Source organism: Microtus ochrogaster, linkage group LG1, assembly GCF_000317375.1.
Source record: "Microtus ochrogaster isolate Prairie Vole_2 linkage group LG1, MicOch1.0, whole genome shotgun sequence".
NCBI classification, from domain to species: Eukaryota; Metazoa; Chordata; class Mammalia; order Rodentia; family Cricetidae; genus Microtus; species Microtus ochrogaster.
Window position 1 is genome coordinate 16,180,710 of NC_022027.1, and position 13,762 is coordinate 16,194,471.

General features: G+C 36.8%; 1 protein-coding gene across 6 annotated transcripts in view; it reads left to right on the plus strand.

Annotated features, from left to right (window-relative positions):
- The window catches only part of Pcdh7 (protocadherin 7), a 409,507-nt gene that overhangs the window by 305,748 nt on the left and 89,997 nt on the right, over window positions 1–13,762 (plus strand). The gene's annotated exons all lie outside the window — the stretch shown is intronic.

Genomic DNA, 13,762 nt, shown 5'->3' on the forward strand with positions numbered 1-13,762 from the left:
AAGCAAGCAAAATAAAGATATTTATATTAAATTTATGGTATATTAAACACAGCAAACCCAGTACTCTTGGTGTCAGGCCATTTTGGATCTTGCTCATTCATTAGTCTTCTCAAACACACAGTTCTGAGCTGCAATGTAAGTCTGTAGTACCGTAGTCCTTAGTAGCTCTGTGACTGAGAGGATGGGTTATCCAGGTCAGATTCATTTTAAAAGATAGAAGAGAGTTTTCAGTGGCAAGATTGACAATTGCATTCACTTGTCCTGTAAGACAGAGGCTTGTCATCATTTCAGAAACCCATTTTGTAAGCTTAAATTATCTCTCTTAGGGCCTGTTTCTGGAGCTAGTGAACAGCACCCTTTCATGTATCAATTTTAGTACAGGGAGGAGGCTCTAAATAGTACTGTGCCAGTGTACCACTGTTTTCAGAGTTCTGGGACTGTTTGTTTTCCATTATAGATTTCATTCATTGCTTTCTTTCCTTTAAGACTTTAGTTCAGCAACGTGATACTAGGTTGTCCTTTCTAACACATAATGGAACCAGGCACGTGTTTATCTGACCATCTGCTTTAGTGTAGAAAAGTTTCTCACTTAAGATTATGGTCAAAGAAGAAGCCAGGTTTAACTATAGGAGAAAGAGAGGGAGAAGGACAAAGCAAAGGGCACATACATAGAGACTCACACATACACAACACACACACACAGAGGGCATTGCTTTAAGTTTGTTATTTAAATGTATGCTATTGTGCCAAGCTGTATTTTTATTCATGTATTCTTTATCATAAACAGAATAAATTTATCATATTTTAAATTATTGGTACTTAGAAAAGAACAACTAGGAAAAAAGGACTGTGGAAGTTTTAGTAAATTCCAATTACCTAAGGCTTAGCAGCAGGACCTGAAAAGCTAATTTGTTTAGTAATGAACTTTATCTGCAGAGAGAAAAGAAAACATGAGTATTACTGGATTCAGCATCAATGACTTATTCTCCAGGTTCAAACAGCAACAGCAAAGTGGAATACATCTGGATCGCTAGACATTAATCATTTTTTTGTTTTCTCAAAAACTGCAGAACATGCCATTACATAAAGCCAGGAAAGCAGGGATTATAGGATTATTATAAGATTATAACAAGTATGGAACAAAGTCTATAATTATTTTGAACAAATAAGAGTTATAAGATTCCTAAGTTTCCTTGGATATAACAAGGAACTATGTGGTCATTGCTTTCCACTCGATTTGCTTTTAAGGATGTAAACAGGATGTGCTCAAAATCACATATAATATAAAGATCAATGAGTTGCTTTTAGAAGATCAATCCATTTACTACAGTGATGTAGGGATGTTGTTTGGATACAAAATATCCTCTGTAGGCTCATGTGTTTATAAAAAGTTAAAGAAAAATGTGATCTAAAGAAAACTGTCATGTGTTTTTGAACGTTAGCCTCCCAGCTTGCAGTACTGTTTTAAGATTGTGGAACCTTTAAGCAGTGGGATCTAGCTAGAGGAAGTGAATAACTAGAAGACAGGTCTACAGTTTCAGAGCTCTTTTGTGCACCATCCCCCTTCTCTCCTTGATTCTCAGAGCTGTGAGGCAGTGACCCTTGGCACAGCCTTGGCAGTTCCTACTGCCACGCCTTCCTTGACTGTGAGGGAATGTGTTCACTCAAACCTGAAGGCAAAATTTGTAGCTCTTTCCTTAAATTGATTCTATTTTGCATTTTAGTATAGCAACAAGAATAGTAAATAATAGGAAAGAAGACTATGTGTTTTATGTCTATATGACTATATGTTTTAAGCTTTCATCAATCATGGATGGATTTTTTTTAATTAAATTTTTAACAAATTGTTGGATAACAATCCAATCCAAAGCATGTACAAAGTCAATTAGGAATTGAAAACACAGAGTCTATTGCTAATTTAGAGTATATCAGATGCCTTGGATAGGTATACAGGATTTTAAACAGTGGTATCCTCTAGGGAATTGTGCTGCTCAGTCTCTTCCTGGGAACATTGTTAATGTCCGTAGACATTTTTGTCACTACTGGTAGGGCAGAGCTGACATTTGTGGGTAATATTTATGGATGTTGGGAAAAATCCTTCCCTCTACATTGTAGCCACAAGAAACAGAAAAATCCAACTCACTTATCAATCATACCAATACAGGAAGCCATGTTAGGGTTCATGCTGGTGCTCCCAGATCTTAGGAGGTGGACACAATAGGAGTTCTGAGAGTGCTGGTAGCTTGTGCTGCATATTAGTCCAACAAAGTCTAACTAGTTAGACACTGCCGGAAATCCAACAAAACAATAAAAAAAAGTGGCAAACCTGGGATCAATAATCATCTCAAGTTGGAGAAGGCAAATCTGAAATATTTGGGGAAAGTGTTCTTGTATGTTTCTCCAGAAGTACTGATTTTGTGAAAAGTAGATGGTCCTCAAAGATATGACCAAACATGGACAGATTTGTTCCAGATTAAAGAATTTCAATGTCTTAGATACTGCTCCATTTTTTAAAATATTCTTCTAACAGAATATTTTAGAGCTACAAAAATACTACTTTAAAATAGTTTTATTATTCAAACTATTATGTCAAGACTGCAATGGGCTTTTTGTTCCTTTCAAATGCTTTTCCCCCTTATTGCAAAGTGCAAAAAATTAACAGAGAATTTCGAAAGCATTCAGGTAACTCTTTTAAAAAGTGTTCTCTTTAATCTGACAAATTTCTTTCAATGTACTTATGAAGAATAAGATTTCTTCCTTAGATAAGTTTTGGAATTCTAACTTCAGGCTTTCAGTATTCTGACATGGTATTTCTCCATTACCTATTTAATTGTTTTTATGACATTTTGTGATTATTTTAATTATACATAAGTAGTATTCACTCTTTATGCTCGGATAACTAGCTTCATTGCTCAGCCTCCATGAGAATCAAGATAAAATGTATAGTTGCTTATTTCACTTTTAATTAGCTTTTTAAGAACTTCACTTGCTTTAGAATAACTATTTGTTTATAATTATGTGCATGTGTCACACCATGATATGCAGTTCCTTAAGATCAAAGAAACCTTTGTTCTTATCAGATTAAACACCTTTTATAAAAGGGCTGGTCTCTAATTGTAAAATTGAATGTGTATAAACTGTATGAGAAGTCATACATCTATAAAAGCTTCAAGTAACCCATCTAAATTCTTTAAACTTATGCTAATATGGTTTAATTTATGAATGATAAATTGCCACTTTTGAACATTTAGCAAATAATGTTCATAAAAACATTATTCTAAACCAAAATTCATATGCTAACACATAGAGCTATTTCTATTTTATAGATAAAGATGTTAAAATCTGTATTTTTACCAAGTAAAGATGTCTTTACTTGGGAAAAAGATTTTGTATGACTTTGCTTCGGATACCTATCTGCCTAATTTGTTTTCTTGTCTGTACCACCCTTTCTTTTGTTAGAGGTTACTTTTGGATAGAAACATAGTCCAAGGATGGAGAGATGGCTTTACTAAAGGTTTTTGTCACCAAGCCTGGCTACAAGAGTTCATTTATTGGAACTCGCATAGTAGAAAGAGACATATGATGTTGTTCTTTGGCCTCCACATATATGGTATGCTATGTATGTGTTAGTGCACATCACACACACACACACACACACACACACACACACACACAATCACCACAAAGAGTATATTAAAACTAATACCATCCAGCAAAAATCTAGTTCATTGTCTCTTTACTCATTTGTCTGTATTCCAAACTATGACTCCCTTCTTTCCCTGTCAAGTTCTTTCATTTTCCTCTGCATCATTTCCCTACTCCAACCTCAAAGGCACATGAAGATCCTCCTCATCATAGCAGATTCCCTTTTTTCCTACCTAACATTCTTGTCCAAACCAAGTTAGTCAGCTATAACATTTTTTTTATCATTTGTATTATGTTTTAGCAGTATTTACTATCTAAATAACAGTCACGTGTATTCAAGTGATTAAACGTTGGATTTTCAAATTTCCTATAATAATATTAACGTAAGCAATACATTTTAAAAATGAGCACAACCAAGAAAAGCCTAGCTGCTAGCTGCTCAGTACCTTTTCAAAAACTTCAAATAAACTTTTGAAATTAGAAATTGCGGTTATTGAAGTCGCGTTAGCAACTGCTGATTTGAAGTGCGACCATAGATCTTTCAGGATGGTTAGAAGCTACTGCGATTTCCCTGTCTGTGCTGTCTCCATTCATTCTGTAATCGCACCATCTGTTTCATTGGAAATGGTCGACTCTGAGGGCAGGGAGCACATCTTATCTGTGAGATGCTATATGTAAGTGTGGATTCTGTCAGCATTTAAAAAATAACAGAACTTCAAATAGGGTTGATTTAAGCCTCCCTAGTCAGCAGTTAGCCTTCGTGATAGGAATCACTCTTTCAAATGGTAATTTGCACCTGTTACCTTCATCTACAGGTTGGAAAGTACTGGCACCTTAATTAATTATACCCCTGTGAGGTGAGAGAATGTGTTCTCAACCCTAAGACAAGGAGGCTGGGACATAGAACATAAACAGCTCTTCTCAGCTTTCAAAGCAGACTATTTGGAGGACAGCATTACAATTCAGGTCGCTCGTTGTAAATAGTGATTGATGTGGTTCTTTGAATCCAAGTCTATCCTGGCCCCAAACAAGGTGAAGGTGTGCCTTATCATCAGACACGTGTTCATCCTCAAGCTTATTCCAAAGCATCAATCTGATATGACCTCAGAACATCTGACGTTTTTTGCTCTCTGTTGCAGCAATGGCTGATGTCATCTCGGAACCACAGGCAGGTGGCATGCAAATTACTTTTTAGGGGCATGTGACAGTAGCCTGCAATTTCCCAAATGGCTGGGCCGCCATGTAATTACGCTGCAACTAAGTGGCAAGGCTCTTACATCAGATAATCATTTAATAGACGAAAATGGGCGGTGCTTCATTATTTTAAACTGTATCTTGTTTTAAAGTTCCTTGAGGATGTGCAAAGGTTTTCTTGGCATTCGGATGATCTCAAAATGTTGTGTGTAATTGTTTTTTGGCAGGTGTAGTAAAATGTGTCTGATCGCGGTAAGTGTTTCCTTGGCAGACATCATTACTTGTTCATAAGAAGTGTAAGTGGACTTTCACCTTTGATTTTTCACTGTCAGAGAACACGCTGCCTGAATTTATATGCTTTCTGTGACTTGGAAATGAAACAAACCATAGGAAATATTAGACAGGCTTCACTGGATCCTATAGATGTGCAGTTTTTTTTTTTGTTTTAATTAATGGAATAGATCAATCTAAATTTGGCTAAGTTCTATATAAGTTTTTTTTTAATTGAAAGTAGAAGTTAGGAAACTAATGTTCTTTAAGCACAGATACAATGGCCTACTTAAATCAGAGTACTGTAAACATACCTTAAGTCATAAATGAAGCAAATTTTGTTGAATCAGAAAAAATAAATTCTTGGGAAGAACCATGTGATTGCTTAGTCTTCTGTTAAAAGCAATCCATGCATTCTATGAAAGGCAAAGTGTTTCAGTAGCCTAGTAATACATTCTGTAATAATCAGACTTAGGAGTCACAAAAATTCAAAGTTCCCATACTTTACTGTATTCTTTACATTTCTATGACCATTCCATTTTCAAATTAAGTTGATTACATTTTAATTATTTCTTATAATGTCTTCATTTTTAATGAACATTTATTTTTATTGTGTGTGGTTTTCTTGTGTGTGTGTGTGTGTTTGTCTGTGTGTGTGTCTGTGTGTGTGTGTGTGCATGCGTGTGTGTGTGCACAAACGTTTGGGTGTTCAGAAAGGGTTGGAAAGGGGTATCAGATCCTCTGGGGTTGGAGCTACAGGTGATTGAGAGCCACGCTATATGAGTTCTGGGAATTGAATCAGGTCCTATTGAAGAGCAACAAATAATTGTAATCACTGGTCCTTCTCTGGAGCACTTTATGCCATTTTCTTAATTGGCCATGCCTCCTCTTTGTACATTACCTTGATTGGTTCTTTAGCTCTTTCCTAAAGTCTATGAATCTTGTGTTTTCCATCTACAGAAGTGAGAATAACCATGTGATTAGCGTAAGTATACCGATATCCTTCAAAGTCCTCTATGTTAAAATCTGATCCTCGGAATGGTTACTGGGAACTGACACAAACTTCTGGGGTGCTTTTATTACGAGGTCTCTGGACACTGGTTATCTGCCCTTTAAGAAGGATCATGGGACCTCAATTTATCCTTTTACTCTTGCTTCCTTGCCATGAGGTGAAATGTTTTTGCTGCACCCTGCTTTCCTATCTAAGACCAACAGATCATGGACTTACTCCAAAACCAAGAGTCAAAAATAATCTTTTGAAGTTGAAAATAGTGCTTACCTTTTGTGTTGTTTTGTTTTCAAGACAGGGTTTCTCTCTGTGCAATAGCCATTGTGGCTTTCCTGCAACTCACTATGTAGACCAGCTCATCTTCAAACTCATAGAGATCCACGTGCCTCTGCCTACCAAATTCTGGGTTTAAAGGTGCACCAATACCACCCAGCTTTCATACTTACTTTTGTAATAAAGTTCTTTTTGCTTAGTATTTTTTATAATTTTTTATTAAAATATTAAAATGCTCCTAGAGTCATTGTATCTGTTGTCCAAGGTAATCTGAGACACTCATTAAATCATTCAATGAAACTCTGAAAATCAGGCAATCAAACCACAAATAGTAATTTTTCCTTAGGGGTTGAATGGCTGACTATAAGTCAAACAAACACAAAACTAGCAGGAGTACTGTGCGAGAACAGTGTTAGAAGTTATAAACCAGATCTGGTAACATGTGATCATAGTCAAGAGACTGAGACAAGAGAATTGCAAGTTTGAGCTAGGAGTTACATCTCTTGTTGTTGTGATACAGCACCTGAAAAAAGCAAGTTAAAGAAAGAAAGGTTTATCTCAGTTCATGTCCATCATGACAGGTCTGGCATGGCAGCCTGGGAATGAGGTGGCTTCTCTGCAGAGAGAGATGAATGATGCTTTCATTTTTTTTTGTTTTTGCTTCTTTTTTTTTCTTTCTTTTAGTTCATACTGTGACAAAAAGCTTATGGGATGGTATTGTCCATCTTTAGGATGTTCCATCTTTAGTGAACTCTCTCTTTTTGTAAACACCCTCGCCAAAAGACACAGACTGCTAAATCTAGTCAGTCTGACAATGAAGAGTACACATTGCAGCAACATAAAATTTATAACAAAGGATAAAAACAACCAGACGACCACAACAAAACAAAAACCTAAAAAAAAATTTGGCTAGAGATGAAAATCACAAGTAATATGGTGCTTGTCTGGCATTCAGGAGATGCTGGGTAATCTTAATCATCCAAAAAAAGAGAGAGAAAGAGAGAGAGAGAGAAAAGAGAGTGTGAAAAAAGGAAATAATTAATAAAAGACATGATGAGGGCTTTATGAATTTTATAATATGGGATCCTCTCTTATAATATTAAAACATTGATATGTATCCCAAAAACATAGCATCATTCATTTTTTCTCATGAATTCTTGTAAACACACCTTATATATTCTTCTGTGATTCTGCCACTCATCATATATTTATTTTGTTTATGAGGTTAACTGATGTAGTTCATGTCTGTTCAACTGTATCTAGCATGCTATGAGTGCCAGTGTGTTAGCTTATTTATCAGCCTTTTAGCTACCAACCTTCGCTAGGATGTTTTCAATGCCCGTCTATGGCTGCCTTTCTCCAGTGTACTCTCCAATGCAGTATTCCGCACTGTGCACTTGAAATCCTGGTCCACCACCAATGTGGTGCTGATCTTTGGATAAACTATTCAGTAGTTTAACATGAATGATGTATGTGTGTCATATAGGAAGGATACAGTGTACTTCATGCTTTTCACAGTGAATTAGATAATGTCCTCTGAACAGCTCCTCTCTCCAGTATCTCTCTAGCATTGTTAGTGTTACTCAGAAGCATAGAATCCATTTTGGTAATGATCATTGACACTATAGATCTTCAGACACTGACATCCTTGCATTATTCATAATCAATCTTAGAAGCAAGACAGGAAATCATTGGCTCAATTTGATATTTTTATTCAATATTTTAGAATTGTACTCTGCTTCTCTGAAAACATCAGAATAGTTGAGTGCTTGCTGGAACTCAAATATGAAAATTATAGTCTCAGAGGCTCAGGGCGAGCAAGGAAACCTTGGCCCTCCAGAAAAGGAAACAAATATGTCTTGGTGTGAATGTTTCATGCTTGTAGTTTGGAATTTTGAGAACTCTTTGCCATGTTACTCAAATAAAATTCCAAATACTCTCTGCTATTGGGTCTTATTTTTATCACCTAAATAATATAGAAGGATTCTCTTGGGTCTACCTTTGCTTGAAAGATTATTGAAAAGCCTAATTTGTGTAAACACTCTATTTTAAATTCTTTCTCTCTCGCTCTTCCTCTCCATCCATCCTTTCTTCATCCTTCTCACCCCCCCCTCTGCAAATGAATATGTGTCTAACCTCACTCCATGACTATAAAAAACTAAAACCACGACACACATGAGTATGACACACAGAGTGTGCAGAATTTGGGGGGAATAAAAGTAAAAGAAAAATCTCTAAATTTTGAAAAACCCCTGTATAGACCTTGAAGTTGTAAAGGATTTGTGCTGGTAGCATTTTGGGATCCTGGTTTTCTCATCCCCTCTTTGTTTCTTGATTCATAGTGTGGGTGGTTTTGTCTTCTGTTAGTTTCCATTCTGATATTCCAGGTATGCTTGAGGTCCCAAGCATAAGGTTGGGCAGGAGCTTCCAATCAAGGATTCAAATAAACCCTTTCTCTTTACAAAGGAATTTCTTCAGCTGTTTCATTACAGTGTCAGAAGGTGATTAATAGAATTGGTTTAATGTTTGTTCTGAGGCTTCACTTTATCTTGTATTCTTCTACCTAGAACAAGTATCCTCCTCGTATTTGACATGTTGAAATCGGAGACCAGCTTCGACAAAAATACCACTTACCAGGGTAGGGGCATGGGAATTAGAGGAGTTAGTAAAGAATACAAAGACAGGAGTAAAAATAATAAAACAGAAAACATAGGATAGCACTGGGAGGGAGTTCCAGTAAATACTGAGATTGCCCAGTTAATTCCCAATTCCTTAAAATATCCCCATCACAAAAGATAGGTATAAGATTAAAAAAAAACTGCAATAACATGATACAAGAAAGTGAACAGACCAGATGAAGGTTGCAGGCTACATTCATAGTTAAACATTCTTTTGCTAGAACAAGACAAGTAATGCTCACTCCCTAGACCAAAACATTCTGTAGGCAAACCACTCTCTTCGTGAAATCCATTGTTACCTCCTTAAGGGAGTAGGAACTTACTTGGATTTTGAGACTTTTGTTTGGGGTAGAAGCACATCTACTTCTCTATTCCTGACAGACAAGGTCTGGTTGTTAGCCACACCTGTGGACAAAAACCTTGACTTAGCAGAACTCTCTGACCTAAGTCTAGGTGGGACCTTTGTTTCCAGTAGAAAGAAAGAGGTAACCTTGAAAGAATAGAAGTAAGTTCCAATTCTCTGACCTTTGGTCAAGGTGCAAATAGGCTCATATTTTTTGTGCCTTCACAATTATGTCTACACTTTCTGACTGCACAAACATAAATGAAATTATAGACTTCTGATTGCTGAATCACTGCAGCTCTAGACAAAATTTTGAAGGAGCACAGCACAACACATCATACCAGTAAATTGACATGTGGCTTGGTTCACTTGTGGGAACCAAGTAAACAATGGGAGCAGAAACTGTCCCTAACACTTTTACTGGGTTTTGGGGACCTACTCCTCATACCAAGGGGAGGTGCTTGTACTTACTGAAATTTATTGTCATGTTTTGTTGAAACTAATTGGAGGCCTTCCCTTTTCTGAACAGAAACAGAAAAGTAGATGGGAGTGAGGAGAGAGGTTGTGCAGGGAAGGAGTAGGAAGAGAAGAGGGAGTGGAAACTGTAGTCAGCAAGTAAAATAAATAGGTGGGTAAGTAGGTAGATAGATGATAGATAGATAGATGATAGATAGATAGATAGATAGATAGATAGATAGATAGATAGATAGTCAGACAGACAGATAAATTCAGACAAAAACCTTGACTTGAACAGTTGTGCAAGGAGGAGACAAGTAAGTGTTGCTTGAGTTAGTATTGCTTTGCTGGTTTCTCATTCACATTTTCTTTTGGTCAGAGCAGGCAATTTGCCATCAAACAAGTGGTCCCAATTTGCTCATACAGCTTTCTAGTCAAATCAATAAGCTGCCTCATGTCGAAGCTAGAGAAATGACACCAAACCAGTTGGAGTATTCTTAAAATCATGATCTTGCTCTTCCAGAGCATGTGTTAATATCTCTAAGAATCAATAAATTCAGTCTGAGGGGCATAAAACAGACTGAGAATTGAAAAATCCACTCGTGGTACTGAGTATTTTTTTTTCCTTCAGGAGAATTGTGTACAGCAGAGGACAAATGGCAGCCACAGGAGTGGGAAAGTTAATCACAAAGGTAATCATGTGAATCCAAGCAGCAGTCCCTCTGCACCAGGGTACTAGAGTTCCTGATTGACAGGCTGTTCTGGGAGCCAGTGTTCAGTGCGGGAGACACGGAGGTTTCCTTCAGCTGCATCCTCAGCTTTGATCCGCAGTGATAGAGTGCAGAGGACTCGAGCTTCATGGTATTTAAACATGTGCTCGTGCTCTCGGGCTTGGCGTTATTCATTTATGTATTTGTCGTGGTCATGGTTCTCTTCTCCATTTCCTGTTTCCTGGGTAAGATAGAAGGATAACAAAGATGAATCATGTGTCACCTGATAGCTATCAAAGCATGGAATTTATGTTATTGAGTCAGGCATTTGTGTTTACCAGTACCAACCACAATATTTCACCAGAGAAAAAAGGGCAATCTCTTTTTGATCTTTCCAAGTTACATTGAAGATTAGTCACATGTATATAGAGACTGCATTTTTATGAAAAAGATTATAGCAATTGATCAGAATAATGGTATACGTTTATGTAAATATGTAGGTGTATGGACAGTAATAAATAGCTTATTCAGATTATTTCAAGTAAAGGGATATTTGTTTATACCCAGCTTATTATTTTGTAGATAAACCTTAAGCCTTGGGAAAGGATCATGATATATGGAAGTTAACCTCAAGAATTTTACCTCTAAGCCAGAGAAAAATAACAGAAGAGTAAATTAGATATAGCACACTACAATAGCTATCCCAAGGCCACAAGGGAAATAAAACAATATTCAGTGGATAAGATGAAAAAGGAAATCACTTTCAACAAAAATACACAAAAATAAGTTAGCACCATTGCAAGATGTGCACTTTTTGCCAGGGTTCTCAGCAAGCTTTATTGTGTAGGAAACAAATACATCCAGAAAAAAAGACTAGAGTATGTGGTTATATTACCATTGAAGAATGGCATCACAGAATGTTGGCGTATCTTGAGGAAACGTTCAAAGAAAAGAAAGCTAAACATTAAACTCGTGTCACCAAATATACGCATGAGTATAGGGCTGTGCACAATACTGGAATGGAAAGCAGGACCTAAGACAAGGGCTTACAACTTAGGTTAACAATTGGACATCAGACATGAAGCTTTGTATAGAACATATTGTACTTATTCTGCTTGACAAACTAATCTGACAGCAACAGATTGAAGTAAAAGAAAATAACAGGAGGCACTCTGTTAAACTATCCTGTGAGTGAGTAGGACGTTACTGATAATGTACACGATGTGATGAGAAATTTGGTTAGAATTACCCAGAGAAGGGTGTGACTGAGTCCATTAAACTGTTTAGAGCACAGTGAATTCAAGTTTGTCTTATGAAGGTGGAATGGTGCCTTAATTTAGATGTAATTTGGTGGTTTTACTTTTTTTTTTTTTAGTTTGTCTTTGTTCTTTTTATTTTATTTTTGGCAGGGTCTCATTGTAAAGCTATAGCACTGGGTAGCTTGGAAATCACTTTGCAGATCAGTATGGTCTGCCCACCTCTAACTCATGAGGATGGGATTAAAAGTGGGCACCACCACCCCCAGCTTGGATGAAATTTTTGTAGTTCTTCAAGTGCTTTTAAAGTGTGAAGACGGACAGAAAACCGAGCAATCTTAGGGATAAAGATTTAGAATCTTAGATAAACATAAGTTAAGCAAAGTGTTGATACACAGACCTTTCTCGTAGGAGTGATATTTCAAGCCATGCATTGCTAAGGAAAAGGAAGAGAGTAATAGAGAGAAAACAGTTATGTGGAACAAGTAAGCTTAGTGGGGAGGCCAGGTAGGGTCCAAATGGACACTATCATTTAGGAAAAAGAAATGAAAAGCAGGAACAAAAGACAAGAACTTTCCAGAGTAACCTAGAGGAAGTTACTGGATTTCTAAAGCAGATCTTTGTAAACTTTCACAACATCTCAGGCAGGGTGGAAGCATAGTTTCAAGGGAAAAGACCTAAAAATTGGTGGGGGCAGAAAATAGGGATTCTTATGAATCTCATCTTGACAGCAAAAAGGACTATGACAGCTTCAAGTGAAAGTGGTGCTCTGTGTGATAGAGGATTTCTATTGAAATAAACAAACAAACAGATAAGTAAACAATAGTAGTGCCTGCTGTTGAAACAGAATAATAAGAGGCCAGTGACTGTAACAGCTGCTGCACTTTGAGGGTGACAAGAAATTAGGCTGTGTAGAAGGCCAGTCATACTCGAGACTTATAAAGCGAACTCTGGGATGTTATGTGAGGCCACAGCTTCTGATGCTTTGCTGTCTGCATTCATGTATGTTTTGTTTCACAGTCCGACACTCCCATAAAGTAACAGTATTGTATGAAAGATACAGGTCTTGTCTTTTCACTTTCTTTATAAATGTAATTATCATCTAGGAAATGTAAAACATTGATTTGATATTTTGTTGATTGGGTTTTGTTCATTTTCTTTTATTCTAAGTAGGCAGCAATACTCTTTTTATCCTTTTTTATGGATTAAAAAAGACGTTAATGATTTAATACTTTGTAGGACAATGAATTACTACCACCCTTTCATGTGACAGTTATTACTAACTGCTATGCAGTAAAGCAAAGGAGAAAAACAATGTTCCTAGTGATATAACTTGATGTTTTAACAAACAATTGTGAGACTATGAAGATAATTAACTGGCTATTTTTAGTAAGCTGGGAGTCACTTCGTGAAATAAAGAGAGAGAGAGAGAGAGATCCACTGGGTTTTCCAGCCTATAGGGAGAAGAGAGGGAATGTATTTGTGAATTTTCCTTGAGCTGAGACAAATGCACAGGGACATGAATGAAGTGGTGCTCTGGGACTTCATTACTCTCCCTCAGGTTAGAGTCTAGATAGCAATGTGTGTTTCCTGGGAAAGACCAAGAAGTATCTTGTCTGAGATTTTATTTCACTTTTGTTTTTGCCTTTTTCCTCTTTCTTCTGTGGCCTAGAAGAAACACACACTGTTTAAAACTTTCAGAAGGCAAAGCAGTATGAAGGCGTGACCTCAAATTCAAGGCATCTTTTGAAAGTATCCTAGCTCAGAGATGACACAGTAACTTCTTCTGCTTCAAGAAAGAAAACCAGATTGAGTATTTTGTTCAGGTGGTGTGTTAATGTCTGTTATCCATCCTCTAAAATAGTGATATCTATAAATGTTTGACTTTCTGATAAGACTTGGGATCCTTTCTTAGTGCTTTTGTTGTT